The sequence below is a fragment of the Bos mutus genome, chromosome 15 (genome assembly GCF_027580195.1).
Source record: "Bos mutus isolate GX-2022 chromosome 15, NWIPB_WYAK_1.1, whole genome shotgun sequence".
NCBI lineage: Eukaryota > Metazoa > Chordata > Mammalia > Artiodactyla > Bovidae > Bos > Bos mutus.
The window spans coordinates 43,949,773-43,970,857 of NC_091631.1; the positions used below are offsets into that span (position 1 = coordinate 43,949,773).

A 21,085-nucleotide genomic window follows, 5' to 3' on the forward strand; every position below is an offset into this window, starting at 1 on the left:
TGAGGCATTGTCAGTCTTCTTTATTTTATCCTGCATGCTCTGTTAATTTTCTGAAACCTGGAATCTTACTAACTGTAAATCCAAACATATCCTATCCTTCTGTCTTCAAAGTATGCTCCTGGTCAGCAGCCCTGAGAGAAAGCAGCAGTGACACTACTGGGGGCTCGTTAGAAATACTGAATCTCATGTCCCATCTAGACTTAACTGAATCGGAACCTGCATTTTAACAAGGTCCTCAGATGATCTGCATGCCTACTAAAATTTAAGAAGCACTTCTCTAGCCAATAAAGTGTATAAATTCTAGAACGGTTTAAACATCTCCTAAAAATATTTCCAATAGAACCTCTATTAATGAGCAAGATATGTTCCAGTAACACATTCCTTATACAAAGTTACTTACCAAGACAATATTCTAGAATATATAACTGACTATCCACAAGGAGAAGAAGTAATCATTAGGACCAAACATTGGTTCACAAAGAACAGGTCCGGTCATATCAATCTCTTCTGTTTCTTTATCAGAAGTACTTTATTGCTAGATGAGTAATGCATTAGAAATGCTGTATTTAAATTTCAGGAAGCCATTTGCCAGTCTCCAATATGTTTGTTATATTGTATAAATATCTTACAGTAGGACACCGTTTTAGGGGCTTCCCTAGTGGCTCAGATGGTAAAGAATCTGCTTGCAATGCAGGGGACCTGGGTTCGATCCCTGGGTCGGAAAGATACCCTAGAGAAGGAAATGCCTACACACTCCAGTATTCCTGCCTGGAGACTCCCATGGACAGAGGAGCCTGGGGGAATACAGTCCACTGGGTCACAAAGAGTTTGACATGACTGAGCAACTTTCACTTTTAGGACACTGTTTAAGATTCCAATCAAAAACTTTATTTTTTAGTTTTAATTAATATTCTATAAAACATGTTGATAGATTTTCTAGTGCTTAACTAGCCTTGTATTCCTCAAATAAGCTTATAGTGTTTTATTCTCTTATTTTTATCTTTTTCATATCTATGTTATATTCTCTTTCTTATTCCTTATGTTTTAAAAAAAATGGATTCTGTCATTTAACATATTAATTAGGGAATTCTCTGGTTGCCCAGTGGTTAGGACTGCACCTTCACTGCTGAGGGCCCAGGTTCAATCCTTGGTTGGAGAACTAAGATCCTTAAAGCTGTGAGGTATGGCCCATCTGTGCTCCCAAAACAAAATAAAATAAACCCCCCAAAACTTTAATAATTATTAGAAATTTTATTTGACCATGCTGGCATTTAGCATGCATTTATTCATATATCTATAAGGCTTAATTAATTAAATAAAATTCAAGAACATTTATTTAGTGTCTTCTATAAGCTGGATAGATGCTAGAGATACTGGGTATTTAAAGAGAATATCATGTCAACTTTATGCCAAAATACTTTTTAAATTACCAAAACTGACTTGATAAAGCATAGAAAAGATGAACAGACCAGTAAAATACCATTAAGTACCTATCGTTATTAAAGGTGTGAAAATGATATGGTTTTACAGTTAAGTTTTTTTAACTTGTAAAGAACTGACAATTCCTATGCTCTCCAATAGACAATGATGACAATAGACAATTCCTATGCTTCTAGAGCACAGACAAAGATGGAAAGCTTCCAAGTCATTTTATGAAACTGACATGACCCTAGGTAGCACAAAAATTAATAAATACAGATACATATTATATTTAATGATATAACTCATTTATATAATCACAATCAGCAGCATGAATATATGTACATGTATAAATATAAGCTTATTTGAGGAATACAAGGCTAGTTAAGCACTAGAAAATCTATCAATATGTTTTATAGAATACTAATTAAAACTATAAAAGTAAACATATTGGGATCTAAAAATTCCTGATTTTTAGATCTAAAATCTAAAAAGATACCAGGGGATCTTCCTGACCCAGGGATTATGTTTTAATAATGTCACCTTAATAAAATTAATTTCTAACTCTCATACAAAGACTTCCCTGGTGGCTCAGTGATAAAGAATCTGCTTGCCAATGCTGGAGATGCTGGCTTGATCCCTGGATCAGGAAGATCCCCTGCAGAAGAAAAGTGTCAATCCACTCCAATAATCTTGCCTGGGAAGCCCCTTGGACAGAAGAGCCTGGCTAGCTGCAGTACATGTGGGTCGCAAGAGTCGGACTCAATGACTCAACAACAAAAACAGCAACCTTCATATATTATGGGTAGGAATGTAAATAGATACCACCACTATGGAAAATGGTATGCAGGTTCCTCAAAAAAATAAAAATAGAACTACCATATGATCCAGCAATTCCAGTCCAGAGTTTCTATCCAAAGGAAATGAACACTAATTCGAAGAGCTATATGCACCCCTATGTTCATCACAGCATTATTTACAACCACCAAGACATGGAAGTAATCTAAGTGTCCATCAATAAATAAATGAATAAAGAAGAAGTGGATTTATATATGAAATATTACTTAGTCATAAAAAAGAATAGAATCTTGTCATTTGTAGCAACCCAGATGGATCTAGAGGGTATTATGCTAAGCAAAATAAGTCAGAGAGAAATACAAATACTATACAATCTCACTTATACGTAGAATCCAAAAACCAGAACAAACGAAACAAAATAGATTCATAAATAAAGAGAACAAAGTGCTGGTTGTCAGAGGGGAGGGGATGGAGGATTGAATGAAATAAGTGAAGAGATATAAGTACAAACTCTAGTCATACAATAAGTAAGTCATGAGAATGTAATATGCAGCATAGGGAATGCAGTCAGCAATACGGTCATACCTTGGTATGTTAACAGATGGTTACTAGACCTATCATGGTGAACATTTTGTAAAGAATATAATGCCAAAGCATTATGCTGTGTACCTGAAACAAATATTACACGTCAACCATACTTCAACTTAAGAAAAAGAAAATTAATTCCCAAGTCTCAGTTTCCTCATCCATTAATTGGGAATAATAATACATACCTCATAGAGTTAGGTAAGGTAAGACTAATGTTAAGGTAAGACTTAAAGGAAATACCATTCTGTACACAGCATTGTTTAATACATAAAACAAAACTTTGAAACAAATTATCCAAACACTCTTTCATTCAATAATATCTACTGAGTGCTATTTAGGTTCCAGGCATTGTTCTAGTCACTAAAAATTAACCAGTGAACAAACAACGAAATTCCCATCCACGGGGAGATTACATTTGAGTGGAAAATAGGAAGCAACATCTCTACCACTGCTTCCCTAGTATGGACTTGATAATCATCTACATGAAATCTGCTGTATTGAACACACTTTCAACCCTGAGATTCCATGGTACAAATTATGAGCTTATAATTTGAGGTATAAGTACTAAAAGAATACACAGAAATGCATTCCCAGGTTCTAGGCTATCATGAAAGGTTGATAATAACTACCATACCACTGCCATCTCCTCTAGAAACATCACTTCATGTTATTGCTGCCTTCAAGCAACCCTTTTGATTTCACAGCTGCCCTCTCTGATACTGTATATCACCTATCCATTTAGATGCTGAACTCATAGACACCTCCACTGCCTCACAACTTCCCTTTTCTCCACTGGTGCTCTTTCCACCATGGAAAGAGCACAGAGTCATTAGTAGAAAGAGTTTAGCTTTCATCAGCAGATGAACTTGGGTTCAAATCCTAGTCTGCTGCCTCCACTAGGAATCTTCTGGGATCTGAAGGTCAAGCCTGCAATCTCTGGCCATGTTGGATTGAGACTGAGCTCCTCCCAGAGGATGCCTCTTCAGTCCACAGGATATTGGAGCCTGGGAACAGTATAGGGAATGTAGTCACCAGTACTGTCACACAGAGGGCAACAGAAAGTTACCAACTCCATATCCCAATCTCAGCCAGCTGCCTCCACCCATAATCTTCTATGGCCTAGAAATTAGGTCTATAATCACTGTCCAAGCCAGGCTGCACCTGGGCCCTGCCAGGGGTTGAGGGGAGCCTACGGGGTCAAACTTCCTGTATACCAGCTGCCACCTCTCTTTAAATTCACCACTGATTCTTCAGTTATTGCTACGGTCAAAAATCTAGTCCCAAGAAAATTCCTACCCAAACTCACTCTGTACCCAGAGTCTAGTCTCACTCTGGGTATAGTCTGTAGTACTAGTCTCTAAAAGTTATGAAACTCAAAAATTAAGATGTTGGACTTTCCTGATTGTCTAGTGGTTAAGAATCCACCTGGCAGTGCAGGGGACACAGGTTCAGTTCCTGGTCTGGGAAGATTCTACATGCCACAGGGCAACTAAGCCCATGCTCCATAACTACTGAGCCCACACTCTAGAGCCCATGGTCTGCAATAAGAGAAGCCAACAAAATGAGAAGTCTGCACACCACAACAAAGAGTAGGCCCCACTTGTGGCGACTAGAGAAAGCCCTCATGCAGCAGAGAAGACCCAGTCCAGCCAAAGTAAAATAAATAACTTAAATTAAAAAAAAAAAAGATGTTAGCCTAACAGTAAAGAAATTTTAGTTCAGGTAGATTTGTTGATTTGCATCTGAAGAGGTTCTCTAAGTACATATTATTATAGAACTGTGAGGATTCTCTCTCAAAAGTACTATACAGCCATTGTGTTGGGAAAATTGTAGAGTGATTTTACATTACATTCTAGTTAATATTTTATCCCTTCAATAAAGTACTTGAACATAACATTCTACTTTTAGCCAGATTCTCTTTTAAAGACATTCACTTTAGTAGTAGCTAGTGTTTACATGGCACCTACCATGTGCCAAACCCTTTAAGCACTTTAATTACTAAATCCTGAAACAACCCGAAGAAGGTGCAGTCTTACAGATAAGGAAACTGAGGCCTAAAGAGATCAGAGTAACAGGTTCAAGGTAAAGTTAGAAAGGGGGAGAGTATGCTCTCAGCTACAGTGTCACAAGCTTGCTTTACCCTAACCTAATTCTCCAGCATTGTACAAGTAAGAGAAATAAAATCAGAGTCAGCAAAGAATTTCAACTCTTCAGAATGCTTGACAAAGGAAGCTAATGACAAGTTTTAAAACATTAAGGTGGAAGAAGGGGCAGGAGAACAATAAAAATTGAAGGGAGGAGAATTTTTTAAACATTTGGAACAAGAGGATGTTCAAAGTATTTTCCATCTTATCTTGCCCTGAAAGTGAAAGTCGCTCAGTCATGTCCAACTCTTTGTGACCCCATGGACTATCCAGTCCATGGAATTCTCCAGGCTAGAATACTGGAGTGGGTAGCCGTTCCCTTCTCCAGGGGATCTTCTCAACCCAGGGATCGAGCCCAGGTCTCCTGCACTGCAGGTAGATTCTTTACCACCTGAGCCACAAGGGAGGCCCAAGAATACTGGAATAGGTAGCCTATCCCATCTCCAGCAGATCTTCCCGACCCAGGAATCGAACCAGCATTTCCTGCACTGCAGGAGGATTCTTTATCAACTGAGCTCTCTAAGCCAAAAGCCAATCACCAGCGACCTTCAAAGACCTTGCTTATGAAACACGGTGCTCTCCCTTATCAGAAACAGAACCTTAAAAACAAAAGAATGCAAAAATTAATGAGTTATCAAGTGGAAATGAACCATCTTCCTAGTCCAATGGAAAGAGAATGTGACAATTTCTCTATGGGAATGTGAAGCTGATGGATATACAGACAGTCCTCAACTTGCACTACACCATGTTAACTGAAATGAGTGCATTTTAGAGCCAGGTCCTCACTTTGCAAGGTTCTGCAGTAACTGAGTTCAAACCAAGACATCCAAACTATGTAAAGCTGAGATCAGAACTATGAAAAGGGAGGATGTGGTTCTGATACAGAAGTATTCCAGTTCACATTGAGCTTGCAAAGCAAGAATTGCCTTAGTAACTGAACCTACTCAAATTCAATGTCACATAACATGTTCAGCTTCTGATTATCCTGATTATCCAAGCTCTCAGTTATCTAGCATGTAGATTATCTGAGGGAAATCTCATGACTTGCTTGTCTGTTAGAAGCAGCTGCATTATACAACAAAATACCATAGGACTTCAAACCAGGACATCTGGATTTAGATTATGGTTCTGCCACTTAATGGCTATGTGACCTTGGGCAAGCCATTTTCCCTCCCCAGACCTTAATTTCAGCTCAGTTCAGTTGCTCAGTCGTGTCCGACTCTTTGTGACTCCATGGACTGCAGCACGCCAGGCCTCCCTGTCCATCACCAACTCCCAGAGTCTACCCAAACCCATGTCCATTGAGTCGGTGATGCCATCCAACCATCTCATCCTCTGTTGTCCCCTTCTCCTCCTGCCCTCAATCTTTCCCAGCATCAGGGTCTTTTCAAATGAGTCAGCTCTCCGCATCAAGTGGCCAAAGTATTGGAGTTTCAGCTTCAACATCAGTTCTTCCAATGAACACCCAGGATTGATCTCATTTAGGATGGACTGGTTAGGTCTCCTCACAGTCCAAGGGACTCTCAAGAGTCTTCTCCAACACCACAGTTCAAAAGCATCAATTCTTTGGTGCTCAGCTTTCTTTATAGTCCAACTCTCACATCCATACATGACCTTAATTTATTTGTCTGTAAAATAAGGATAATGGCACATACCTCCCAGAATTGTTTTGTGAATAAAATAGCAATCACTGATATTTATTGAGAGCTTACAATGTATCAGACACTCTTACAAATGTATTTTGTCTATTGAAACCTCTCAAAAACTATGATACTCAGGTTACTATTTCCATCTTATGAAAGCACCCAGAAATTTATGGGTATTGCCCAATACCCATGCATCTACCTCATTATTAAATATTGCCTCCATCCATTACAAAGAATAGGTATTGAAAAGAAAATCTGAAATCTGTTCATGTATTAGATGCTTCAAAAAATAGTTAAAGGAAGAGAATTAAATTCTTCCTGAAAGCAGGTGGAGTTCTTACTCCTAGAGATTCCTTTATCCTCCTCCTCTTGAGTGCTAGCTGCACTCTAAGATTCTGGAAGAAGTTCACTAGCAAACTTCAAAGACAGCCAACTCTGTTGGTGACAGAAACCATACTCAAAAAACCTGGCACTGTCCACTGCTGCCAGCCTGGCCAAACACATGCAATGACTTGATGGCTATATCCCAATGCCCTGCCTATCTTATCCAGCCCAACCTCCTTCACAAACACAACCCTTCCAATGCTAATACTTTCTTCCTAAAGTTCTTATTGGGCTTCCCTGTTGGTTCAGCTGGTAAAGAATCTGCCTGCGATGCAGGAGACCTGAGTTCGATCCCCGGGTTGGGAAAATCCCCTGGAGAAGGGAAGTCTACCCACTCCAGTATTCTGGAAAGCAAGAGCACTGTCCAGCATCACACTGTGGAAATATACTCTATCAAAGTTGGAAGAGTAAAGAGAAGATAGAAATATTTTACAGTTTTTGCTCATTAATCAAACCAGCATAAATTCATTTCTCAGATTCTTGGCCATTTGTCAGTTTAGAAGACAGAGTGGGCATGTTGTTTTGAGGCTGATACACAGAACAAGGAACTTCTGAGAAAATCTATATATAGGCAGCACAGAGCCCTATCCCAGAAGGGTAGAAACAGGATGTCAGAACCGAAACTTCTTTATAGATCATGAAACTTCCTATTCTAACAGTAAAGAAACTAATTCCTAGAAAGAAGTGATTTAGCCAAAGTCACCAAAAGTTTATTGGCAGAGCTGAAACTCCCAAACTGGTTCCTTGATACTACACCAAACTGTCCAACAAGCATATAAAGTTAGAGACAAGAGGGAAAGGGAAAAGAGAAAGCTGAAGGCAACATTAATCCCTCATTGCTGCCTTACTCACTTTTCCCAACTTTTGCTCTGATTGTATCTAAATCCAAGGAAAGCTGAAAGTAGAAGCAACAAAGAACCCAGGCATTCAGGGAAGCAGATGCTGCACTTGGTCCCCTCCTCTGCAACGTGATATACACGCTGAATTATGGAGCCTTGCTGACCCATTCATGCCAACAAATCACTCAAATTGTCTTGCTTTGGAATAAAAGGTGGCTTAAGTGCTTCTTTCATATCAGAGCCCTAAAAAAATGAACCCCCATACTGATAAATATGTAGCCCCTCTCCCTGTCTCTGGTTTTCAGTGACTGGCTACATTCCTCAGAGGGATCCTGTCCCAGGAAGGTGTTCCCTGGAAACTATATTTTTCCTCCTTGACTTCCTCCCTTCTTTCTCAGTTGCTTTTTTATTTCAGTGGTCTCCAAAGTAAGATTACACATCCCTGGAATACACTATAGAAATATACAGTTGTTTATTTATTCATTTAAGAAGTGAGAAAAACTAATTTTCACCTAAATTTAAATACAGATTGTCAAACATTAATATGTCATATCCTGTACCAAAGGAAAAAGAGGAGTCTGATTATTGATGATACTATCTAGCTTTTAACTAAATTAACCCTAAACAAATGTTCAAGTGGCTTTAAAAGACTCTTTCAAAGAAACCACAGTTTGAGGTTAATACCGTGACCAAGCTAACACTTGTACCATAGTAGTAGCCTTTTAGTGGCCATATCACAGGATGAAACAATGATGATCCAAGATCTGATAAGCAACATGCCAGGATTTTTTAACTTATCAAAAAGATAATTTAAGTATAGATTTACACCTAGTATCATCAACAGTGGACCTTACCCTATTGTACTTTGAGACATTAAATAGTAATATGAAGCCATTAAAATCAGTAAGACATTTAAAAACAAAGCATACAGACAGAAATTTTTGTACTTACTTTAATTTTTCCAATAATGTTTAAAATCATACAATACTCAATCCAATATTTTATAACATTTCACCAAACTTAATGTTAAATGCTTAGAAACCTCTTCTGAAATTCCTTAGTTACAAAAGACAAAAAGTCACACCCTATTAGAAAAGTTCTTATTCTTCCTGCTGCTATAAAAATAGCTAAAAATAATATACAGAAAACAGTACGGCAACATTTATTAATAAGTACATTTCTGGGCTAAAAAATCAGATCTGCCACAGTGTACATCTCTGGGTAACCAATTAATTAGAATGCAATCTGAATGATGTCTTCATGGGTTGGACAGTGAATAGTACCACAAACAATGTTGAAAGTTGTATAGAAAACATGTCACTTTCAAAAAGAAACTAATGTCATGTAGAATGCTTGGTTTTCAGATAACAAATGTACATATTTTTGAACATGCTTCCATTCATGATCTTCAACAGGCAAAGTGCTACATTTGAATGAGTGGCCAAAATATGTACCAAAAAAGATATAGCTTCAACACTGTTACTCTTAAATAAAGAGTAACCTTTAAATAAAGGTAGTTTTTAGGGAAAAGTGACTAAGTGTAACTACTGGTGAAGAGATTGCCCTGATAGGATGAAAGGGAAAAAATTAGGGATAAGATTACAGATATAACACAATGAAGTAACTGTCTTATTCATAGGCAAGCAATTTAGGCAAAATGTTAAAACCAAGTGCTACATGATGATGCAATTACTTTATAAAAATAGACCCACAAAACACAGTAAAATCTTTACATGCTCCGAAATGAGACGACGAGTGACCATGAGAATTGTTGGCACTACCCACAGTTTTCTACTGCTTATCTCATGACTAAGTTTCCAAACTTAAGCATAAGCAACCAAAAAACGAGAGTACCAAATGTGCTAACCTTTCAGTGATGACAAGTAGCTGTGAGTGTGTTATCAAATAGCTAGTCTAGACTAGATAAATAGATGGACAGACAGATGCATACACCCATACTCTGTTGCTGTTTAGTCATTCAGTCTTGTCAGACTCTGCTATCCCATGGTCTGTAGCCCACCAGGCTTCTCTATCCAGGAGATTTCCCAGGCAAGAATACTGGAATGGATTGCCATTTCTTTCTCCAAGGGATCTTGGCGACCCAGGGATCAAACCCACATCCCCTGTATTAGCAGGCAGGTTCTCTACTGCTGAGCCACCAGGGAAGCCCACATACACATATACCATCATACAAACATAACTGTCTCTTCAAGGTAGAGGTGATATTTCATCAAATGACAAAGTAAATGATTTTAAAAACAGACATATTATATTAAAAATGTATTTTAAAAACATATGTTTGGAAATGATTTCATCACAGTGTGATTTTGTTACCAAAAGTTTTTTGTCTATCACCTACAAAAACTCTCATCTGTTTTCAATTTTAAAATTGGCAACAGCATATTCTAACCTGTTTAATGATGTTACAAAAAGTTCCAATGTGTTTTTTAACCCATTTATTAGAAATATGGTAAAAAAAAAAATGATTGTCATGAGAGAAAAGAGAGATTTTACTAGCCAACAATTTAACAAACTTTTTGCATACTTTGTGTAAAGGATTAATAAGTTAGTATGACATTAAGTGCAAACAATGTACTTCTTCAATTTGGATATATTTTTCTTTCTGAGGTATCAGTTTTAGCTGTGGCAGCATTAAAACCATGTAGCAAAGAAACTTGAACTTAGAACCAAACTAGTCAATCACTTTATCACCAAGCATTAAACTAAGACTTTAAAAAATAACAAATCATATTATATTATATTATAGAACTAGGAGGACCACAGTCTTAAAATATTATTTATTCTATCAATACATCTTTCATTTTAATATCTATTGTAAATGTTTTACAGCATATACTAGCACAATAGCACATGTGTATAAGTTTAAATAAATATGGACATGTATTAGGGCACATGCTCATAAATACTTCACTGGTGATATGCTCTATCCAAAAAGTTTGAAGATCACTATTCAGATCAGAAGTTCTTCCAAATAAGCTGTAAAATTTTCATCTTGTCAAGAGGAATTCAACCAGCCTCACTTTTACCAACAGTACTGTCCAGTGGCCCTAAGGCTGTCCCAGCCACTTAAGATATGTATTTCCTTCTCTCCTTATATATCTTAAATTATGATCTTTTCACCTCAGCTACTGAAACTGCTACATTCACCCCCAATCAAGCAGAGAGGACACCAACTATGCTATGTGATAACATTCAAACAAACTTTTTATCAATAGTCAAAGTTACTTGCTTTTAAGATGCAGCAGCAATATACTTAAATAGAAGCTTCCTTTGAAACAATTTAGGATGACCAAATAATTTAATGCCCCTCCTACTAAATATAATAAAATTATATTTATTTTTAAATTACCTCAGATACAAATTTGTGAAATAACCAAAAGTAAAAACTATATAATCACAGCCTCATAAAAGTAAAAGGACATTGATACAAATGTCCTATTTTACTGAGATTTTAATAGAAGTCAGTGTAGGCATAGATCAAAAAGGAAAATGAAAAATCCAAAGATGTGAAAGTGGTGCTAACAAAATTTAAAAGAAAAAAAATCAGCATACAATATGAAGGGGTATATATTTTCACACATAATTTACTTGCACAGCTCTTGATAACATTAATGAGTTTTCTGTGTGGACATAATTGAAGAAATTAGACACAAAATTTCACAACTAAGACATGACTAATTATGATGAGTACTTTGGAAAAGGTCCCAAAGAGTCATAATTAAAAGCTGAGGTATTTTTCATTCTTTCCCTGCCATGCCATACATAAGAATTAAGAGTTGCCAAGTTCACTAGTCCCACCCCAATGTAGGTTGCTATATACATTTTCCTTGGAGAAAATAAGCCTGTTACAAATTACTACGTAATTTAAAACACATTAGCATTTGGGGTACATAACCCTACCTTAGCATACCTGTAAATCACACAAATCTATACAAAGAGTATAAATAGAGGTATTCTCTGAACTGTTGTCTGTAAAAGTTTAAAGGGTCTAACCTCAAAAAAGCTGAAAATGTCTTCTAATAATGTCTTAAAGTATTATATTAAAATAAAAATTAAATATAGGATGCAATTTTAGTTGGTTCCAAGATTAAAATTCTTTTTTAAACCTCAATATATCTATTTTCAGTATGTATCTTTATAGTGGGAGAGAACTACACTTAAGAAATTTTAAAATAAACTATATCCAATCTCCTGAAATAAACCATAATAGAAAACAATATTTTAAAACAGAATGTATATATTTGTATTACTGAGTCACTTTGCTGTACTGCAGAAATTGGCACATTATAAATCAACTATACTTCAATAAAAACAAAAAAGGAACCAAACTCAAAGCCACTACTAGCATCATTTTATATTTTACTTGTAAATTCAAAATTCAGAAGTTGATTAAATGGAAACAAATGTAAAAAAAAAAGAATTTTTAAAATAGGCCAATTTTCCTCCAGTGTGTATTTGGACCTTCAGATTCAAGAATAAAAAATGTGCCTGAGACTCAATTAACTAATATGCTACGTTCCAAGTTCGTTAAACTTTGTTCAGTTGCTGTATTATTTCAGTTTTTTTTTTTTTTGCTTGAATTTTTGTTTCTTGTTAAAGAACTCAACTGAAAGTCCTAAAGAAAAATGTTCTTTTAAGCATCATAACTAATTTAATATGACTAAATTGTTTTATAAAATTTTCACATTGTTTTTCCTCTTCTTTACTCAGCTTCAGAGCCTTTCTTTTTAATGAAGAGATTTCATCATATTTTTCATGCTGTTATCAGCACTTCAAGTCTACAGCACACCAAAGCAATAGGAAGGAAAACAACAGGTTAAGGCCATTGTAAAGAGGGCCATAACTTCTCCGGCCTATGTGGCCATAAGGCCCTTTTCAGAAAGTGATTATGTTACAAGGTCATATAAACTGCAAAATCTCAATAGGTGTACCTAATTTGGAGAAACAAGCTACTAAATTCCAGAAAACTTCCAAACCAAAAACAGCAAAGAAGGCTTGTAGCTCAGAGAAAAGGCATTCAGAAAATTATTAGAAAACGTGAGACCCCAGATTACAAAACTATAAAGGGTACATTTAGCATCCCTATTTGAAAGTTATCAAGAGTAGAGAGTGGTTGCTCTGCTACTGCTATTTCTGGTACTGATACTGGTTCACCATCATCACTGTATAATAATAATTTGTATTTTTTCCCAAAACTTTGAATCACTCTGAGGATTCATTTATTTTTACATTCAGTTCAGTTCAGTTCAGTCACTCAGTCATGTTCGACTCTTTGCGACCCCATGAATCGCAGCACGCCAGGCTTCCCTGTCCATCACCATCTCCCAGAGTTCACTCAGACTAACATCCATCGAGTCGGTGATGCCATCCAGCCGTCTCATCATCTCTCAATAAAAAAAAATTTATGGAATATGCCAACTTGATAGTTGGAAAACTCAGAAATAACCAGATCTAAAAATTTCCAGGTATTTCCCTTTCTCTAAGATAATGGCCAATTAAAAAAAAAATTACAGTGTAAGATACAAGATTTTATTAAGTTATGGTCCAGATCATCAGCTTAAATATTAATAAGCCATTTATTTTAATTTTAATACTTAGTCAACATATTCAAAGGAATCAATAATTTGAAAACCTTCTCTGTACCTTAAAATATACTCACAATATCCCTGACCACAAAACTAAGCTAAGAAAGAGAAGTTAAGAGGTTAAATCAGCACAGGTTAAGCTGCTGGCTTATGGCCACTTCACATTTATGATAGACAAGGCCTTTCTAGAATCACAAAGACACAAACATGAAACATTTTGGTATCAAATGCCTTACAAAATAGTCAATAATACCATCAAATGTTTCATTCATGTCCAATGCTCTTCAGGATGCTACTTCAAATAGGTTATTCCTAATTAACCTTTATGACACAGCTCAAAGGCCAACTCCTACTAGAAGCTTTCCTTGACATAGGTACTTCTGCTCTTATACATATCTCCATTATAGCAACTAGTACACTGCATAGAATTACATATATTCATAACTCTTCACTAGGATCAATCGTGCATTTTCATCTTTGAAATCACGTAATCAAGTGGTTCTCATCTTTTCACCACCAAGTATCCTTTTATTAATCCTCCTTCATAAAACCCATATTTTGACTTAGCCATTGAAAGCCTCAGGAAGGTTAAAAGACCAAAAATACACAGAGGGTGATTGAAACAGTGTCATCTTTCAAACTTGCCATATTTATTCTATTATAATCAAATTATTCCCTAATTTTTTAAAGACATATAGAATGTCTAATATATATGACATTATAATGTCTAGACATATATAATGTCTAACATATACAATCTCTATAAAGACATGTAAACTGACATTTAATGCTTCTGATCAACATGGTATTGTTCAGCTACATTCAGTATATGGAAATGCAGTACTGGTTTGGCTCTGGAAGTAAGTATGAAGATAAAATAAATGAGCACTGACATTATATAAAAGAGATTGGGGGAAAAAAGAAGGTCAAAAATGCCAACCCTAATTTATGACACACAAGCTTTGTTTATAGTGAATAATATCCTGAAGCAAAGCTCAATTGAAACATTTATTCCTATCAAGTAGGAAGTTAGACAGTATGATTGGTAAGGTTATCTACCCTGTATACCTTTTACTGAATGAGGCAATGAATATGAAAGCACTTTGAAAACTGAGTTCTATAAAACATATGAGAATTAAGGGCCCTTTTCATGCCATGGTTCTACTACTGATTACTTATAACTATTGTTGATTTATCCTAACACAGTTGTCTAGAACGGTTCTAGGCACTTCTATACACATTATCTTCCAACTTGATCTTCCCAACAACCATATCTGATAACTTCTATCACAATCCCCAGTTTAAATATCAGGGGGACTTCCCTGGTGGTCTAGTGATTAAGAATATGCTTTCCATTGCCAGGGATACAGGTTCCATCCTTGGTTGGGGAACAAAGATTGCACAAGCCTTGGGGCAACTAAGCCTGCATGTGAAACCAGAGAGCCTGAGCTCCCCAACAAAAGATGCCAAGTGCTGCAACTAAGACCCAACACAGCCAAGGGGAAAAACAAAACAAGAAAAAAAATTTTCTAATTAGGAAATGGAGACCAACAGACGTTGCATATCTTTTCTAAGGTCACACAACTAGTTTAGGAAATAAGACTTCAAAGAAAAGATTCAAGAAATAGAATTTCAGGTTTAATTTTGATATTTTCACATGTAGGTCTGGCATTCAAATGAATGTGTTCCCATTTTTTCTTAAAATCAAAGCAAAAGAAAGTTGATTAAGATGTATATTTTTGACATACAGAACTTCCAAATGTTAATCACTGAAACACATAACCAAAGATTATAAAATCTCCTTCTTTGTTGGCTTTGCCAAAAAATAATAAGAGAGTTTCTTAACTGATTAGAATGGAGAAATATACCCTTGGAGTAGAGAGAATGGTGACCTCTCAAAATCTCTTCTAGCCCTTAGAATTGGAATATGCTCAAATTTGAGAGCCAGACATCCAAATTCTACATTTAGTCACTACTCTACCCAAAATCTGCAAGACTACTAATGAATAATTCTCTCTAGGAAAGAAAGAAAGGAGCATGCATTACTGTGAATATTTCATATAAAAGGAAAAGCAATCGATAATATAGCTTGCCAAAGATTACACAAAAAGTACACATAAAGCTTAAATTGGAAGCCAGATCTGTATAATTCTAAGTACAATACCACTTCAACAGTAATCGATAACATGTATTAGCTATTGAGCTTAGTGCTTTACATTTATTTACCTCATTTAATCCTCACAATAACCTTATGATGTAGGTATTATTATTACTCTCATTTTAGAGATGAAGAAACATAAGGTGAGAGATTATACCATGCATATACTCAGGGTAGATGGGGTAGCTGAGTTCTCCTATATAGAAAGTTCAATGACCATGGATCTAGCTGGAGACTATTCCTGAGAAAATAATAACATCCCTGCCCTTTCTTTCCCAAGAAAGAAAAACAAACTATTCTCTCCCTATTTAGGAGCATTCTTCTCCCCTTCTACCAATGACCTGCTTAGCACCATGACAACTGTGCCTAAATTTCTCACCTATCAAATATCAACAATCTTCAACAGAAGAGAAAGTTCTTAAAAAGTAAAAACTTGTGACTTCAAAAATGCCCTTCAGGTTTCCCTGGTGGTCTAGTGGTTAAGAATCTGCCTTGTAATGCAGGGGACACTGGTTCAATCCCTGGTCCAGGAAAATCCCACATGCTGCAAGGTAGCTAAAGCAGTGCACCACAGCTACTGAGCCCGTACTCTAGAGTCCTCAGGCCACAACTACTGAACCCACGTGCCACAACTACTAAAGTCCATGTCCCTATAGCCTGTGCCCCACAACAAGAGAAGGCACCACAACCAGAAGCCCACACACAGCAGCCAGGGAGCAGCACTCCCGCCACAACTAGAAAACAAGCCTGTGCACAGCAACAAAGACCTGACACAGCCAAAACCAAAGAAGTGCTTTTTGTTTAAGTTGCAGAACAGAAAATAATATATTTTTTAAATGCCCTTCAGGATATGCAGAACTTAATAAGTGCTCAATCATGTTGCCCAATGATCTGTTTGTAAAGTAAAAAAGCAACTATTTGCAACCATGCCTCAGAATGAGTCCCATGTGAAATCTATGTTTGTCATTAAAAAATAATCTGTGTAGGGGAGTTTACGGGAGAAGGGATACACGCATATGTATGGCCGAGTCCCTTTGCTGTTCACCTGAAACTCTCAAAACATTGTTAACTGGTTATATACCCAAATACAAAATAGAAAGTTTAAAAAAAAATAATCTGTGTATATGTAAATCCCAATCTCCCAATTTATACACTACTAATATATAATATCGATAACAAATAAGAACCTACTGTATAGCACAGGGAACCCTATTCAGTACTCTGAAAAGACTACATGGGAATAGACTCTAAAAAAGAGTGGATATATGTATATGTATAATGGATTTACTTTGCTGCACAGTAGAAACTAACACAACCTTGTAAATAACTATACATCAATAAAAATTAATTTTAAAAAATCTGTTGCATTTTTGCTTTTCCACATATTGTGCTTGCGTAGTCATGGAAAGTAAAGCATCTTTAACTTTCTTTGTCAAATTTTAAAGGACTACTTTTCAAAGAAGCAAAGAAATTGTGCTCAGTGAAGTCAAAAATCACAAATAGCACTAACGTCCATTTTTGCATTTGAATGGATATATTAAAGATAGACAATTCAATTTGTCTCTTTGAGTAGAAACAACAAATTATTGAACAAAGAAAGGATAATAGATCATTTAAAGATTTATCTTGTGAGATTTTCAGAGAAGAAAGAGATCAAGGGAGAACCTGAAATGAGAATATACAGAATGTTTGCAGACACTAATACACACATCATATAAAGGATTTTAAATTTACCTTATGTTTATTATGCTTATTTATACATGTCATCATTGAAAAGCATCAAATAAATATATTTAAGTAATTTTGATCCAAAATACTTTAAACATAAAAACTCTTAAAGGATTTCACAATATCATATTAGGCTTCTTCAATACACAGTGCTTTAATTCAGAAAAATCTTTTAATAGCTTTATAGACTAGAAGAGCTTAGTAAGTAAAATATACTAGTGAATTCCTTGCCACATGCATAGAAAGAGAGCAAATACAGCAATAGAAAATCTAGAAAATTACAGAGCAGAAAATTCAGGTTAATTACCAAAGATGCAAATTTTCTAAAATATACACAACATGGGACTACCAATTGTTATACTTTTTTTCCCACTATCTTATCCCCAAATAACTACAGGTTACAATGCTAACCTAGTTCTTTATAATTAAATCCAAATGTCTCCCTATAAATGCAGAGATAACTCTTTAGATAAAGAAAGATTTCTATAGTTTCAAATAATCATTTTTCACTTGCAGTAAAATGAAAGAGAATGCCGTTATGTATTTGCACGCCTTTAAAAGGTAAAGAAGAACATTTCTGAATTCTTTTAATATTCTGAAAAGGACTTTTTCAATATTATGCACTGTACAATATAGTGGGGATTACTAAACATATTGGCATTACAAAACAGAAATAACTGGGCAGTTGATTTTGTGTAGTTTACTAGTTTACAATAGATAACAACATCTACAATTAACCTCAGGAAATAATTCACATCTTTACTAAAGATGAAAGTTTTTTTGAGTGAATAGTAAAACATGAGTGATATATAAGGGGTCTTAGAGGAGCAAGAAGAGATTCTGAATATAAACAAGCCATCATTCTGGTAAAAGGAAATACAAACAACTAGAATAAAAATAGTTGATGCACAAAAGCCATAATGAGGGGGTAGCTCAAAAAATAACTTCTACTCTGAATGGTTTGGATGAAATACAAATTATCCACAGAAAAGTGTGGACTGGCATAAATGTTTGTACAAAATTATAAGTGTATTTCAAGAAGTATGCAAGAGGCAACCGCCTGCATGATGCACAAGGTCCCGGCAATGCTCTGCTTAAGTGCTAGTGCACAGAGTCCAAACCACTGCATTTTAATTACCATGCAGCCTCAGATATATTGCCTTTGATATGGAAATGTTCTTGTTCTCTCATCTTCACATATGGTCTCATGCACAGAAATCTTTATCTGATTCATAAAAAATAAACTAGAATCCAATCTCAACACCTGACCTCAGTGCTTAGAAGTTTTTTACTAAGCATGGTGTCACTATAAAAAGAATGGCTAATATTAGTGTAAAGTTGGATATTTTGAGCAACGATATGAAGGATTTGCAGTTAAGAACTGAATCGATACTGTTTCTCTGAGGTTTTAGGGTTTTGAGGTCCCTTTTTTTGAGACTACCACAGATTTGAGGAAAAACAGACCAGCAGCCTTTTCCAGAGGAGAGAATACATAGTAAACGTACATGATATTTCATCTTACAATCTCCACCTACACTCTCAATTGATATCTTTATCCAAATTATGACAGTGGATATTTAAATCTGAAAAGCTCTATTAAGAACCATAACACAAATTTAAAATTATTTCCAGTTTGACTAAAAGTCTAAACAAAACGATTAGCTGAAAAACTTTTACCCTCTTCCACAGAACAAGAAAAATGAAAACACACTTCGTATAAATGTATAATGAGTATATAATGAGAGAATGATTAAAGTTTCTGATATGACTTATCAAAACAATTAGTTTTCAGATCACAGTTGAAGAACCTCAAGCGAAAATGATATGCTATACATTTAAAATGTGCTAACAGTTAATAAAAGCTGCTTTTCATAGACTACACTGGAGTACCAGCTTGTTTTTGTTTTTGTTTTACTTGAGTATGTTGATAGTCAGGGGACAGTGAGTAGAAAATGTGAGGACGGGATAAAGACACAAAATGTTCAATACATTATTTTCATTGTTGGAAAAAAAAAAATAATAGGGGAGAGTTATATTTCTTAAACAAGAAGCAATCCAAATGCAAAGAGAGTCCATTTTCTGCTCTAAAAAGCAAAACTATTTTTTCATTCTTTTAGCAAGTTTTTATAATAAAATCTGTTCTCATTACATCTCATATACCTTGATAATTCTGAAATAACCTAGATTAACTTTTTTAAAAAACAGTAATATGACCCATCTAACCTCATGACAGCAGATAATACATCCCATCTGCAAATCATCTTGCTGAATGTTATCTGTGTTTTATCATTTCTAGTACCTGTCTGTGCCTGATATGGTACTCTCAGGCACATTAGCTTGATGGAATGTTTCACTTGACTTCAAAAACATCAATTGATATATATGCACCCCTAAACTATATTTAAACAAATAGCTCTTAGAACAACCAAAATTTTAATTGTACTCTACTATACTTATACAGAATGCTGTTTGTAAATAGTGAAAAGGTATATATCAATTATCTCACTAATAAGAGAATACTTTCAAACTTACAGGTTTATAACCTAACAATATGGAAAAGTATAGATGATATTAAAAGTAAGGGTTAAAGCCAATGTACATTAAACTTTGTAAAAATAAAATTCATTTACTCCAGTATCTAGTATACTAATTCAAAGAGGATTTTTAAAATGTCACTAGTTTCTTCAATATAAGGTAGATATGTGTAAAAATTTCATCAGTGAGCAATAAACTAATAATTCCTAAAAGAAGTCAAATAGAAACAGCATAAAATCTCAATAATGCCACCAAAACTTATCATTTATGTATTTAAAGCAATATATTGTTAAAGCCTTATAAGAGAGAGATTTGCTAAATAAGTTAACATTTTAAATATGTGCTTTTCCCTTACTAAGAAAAAATATCTTTCTACTGCTAATGAAAAAATGTCCAGCAGACAATATGAATGTCATTTCTTCTAGATATTCAGTTACTGAATCCATTACAGAATCAACTTAAGATATAGATATTGATAGTGCTTTATTAATTTTTTTGCATCTACCTTTCTTTGTAGTATAATGTTGGGCACTGTGCTTACACAGTATACTCTTACAGGAGCTTGTATCATGCTCCGTAATAATAAATTTGCAATTTATTTTGCATTTTCAAGAATACATATATACCAAGAGAAAGTTCCTTCTTATTACTTCCAAAATAAAAATTAAGAACAACAATAAATACAATAAACAATATTTAGTTTTGCCACTATAAAAAGAATATGGTAGGAGAACCGAGGAAAAAGGAGGTGGCAGTGATACAAGAAAAGCAACAGGGCCAGAGGAATTAATGACCTAGCACTTGTCTAGATCCTGGTCACTTACTGCCCTTGGTCATAAGCTAGATCTAAATGTGTAGTGCACACTTACTTGCTTTCAGAGTCTAAAGGATTTTGTGTTTTTTTGGTTAGTGTTTGTTGTTCTTGTTTTAGAATGGGACACTCTTGATTTAAGAGGTTTTCAAAAATGCAGGAGAAAGAAATTTACATGCCATTTGGCCTACTGCCCATGCACTTACATATGTGTATTCAGGAAGATACACTCAAATATACATGGATAATATATTTATGGTCTGGTACAGTAAAAAAAAATCAGTCATAACTTTTTCCCTGCTGTAATAAAATAAAGTATTTCATTGATTCAATCAAAAGCAAATGCAACTAAATAACCCACGTCCCCACCATCTAGAAGAAAAGCGCACCCTTGCTGCCATAGACAAGCTAACTCTATCCCACTGAATT

The 21,085-nt window shown here is 35.2% G+C and overlaps 1 protein-coding gene across 29 annotated transcripts in view; it reads right to left on the reverse strand.

The window, feature by feature from the left end:
* Positions 1–21,085, reverse strand: part of SOX6 (SRY-box transcription factor 6) — a 719,303-nt gene that overhangs the window by 693,766 nt on the left and 4,452 nt on the right. The gene's annotated exons all lie outside the window — the stretch shown is intronic.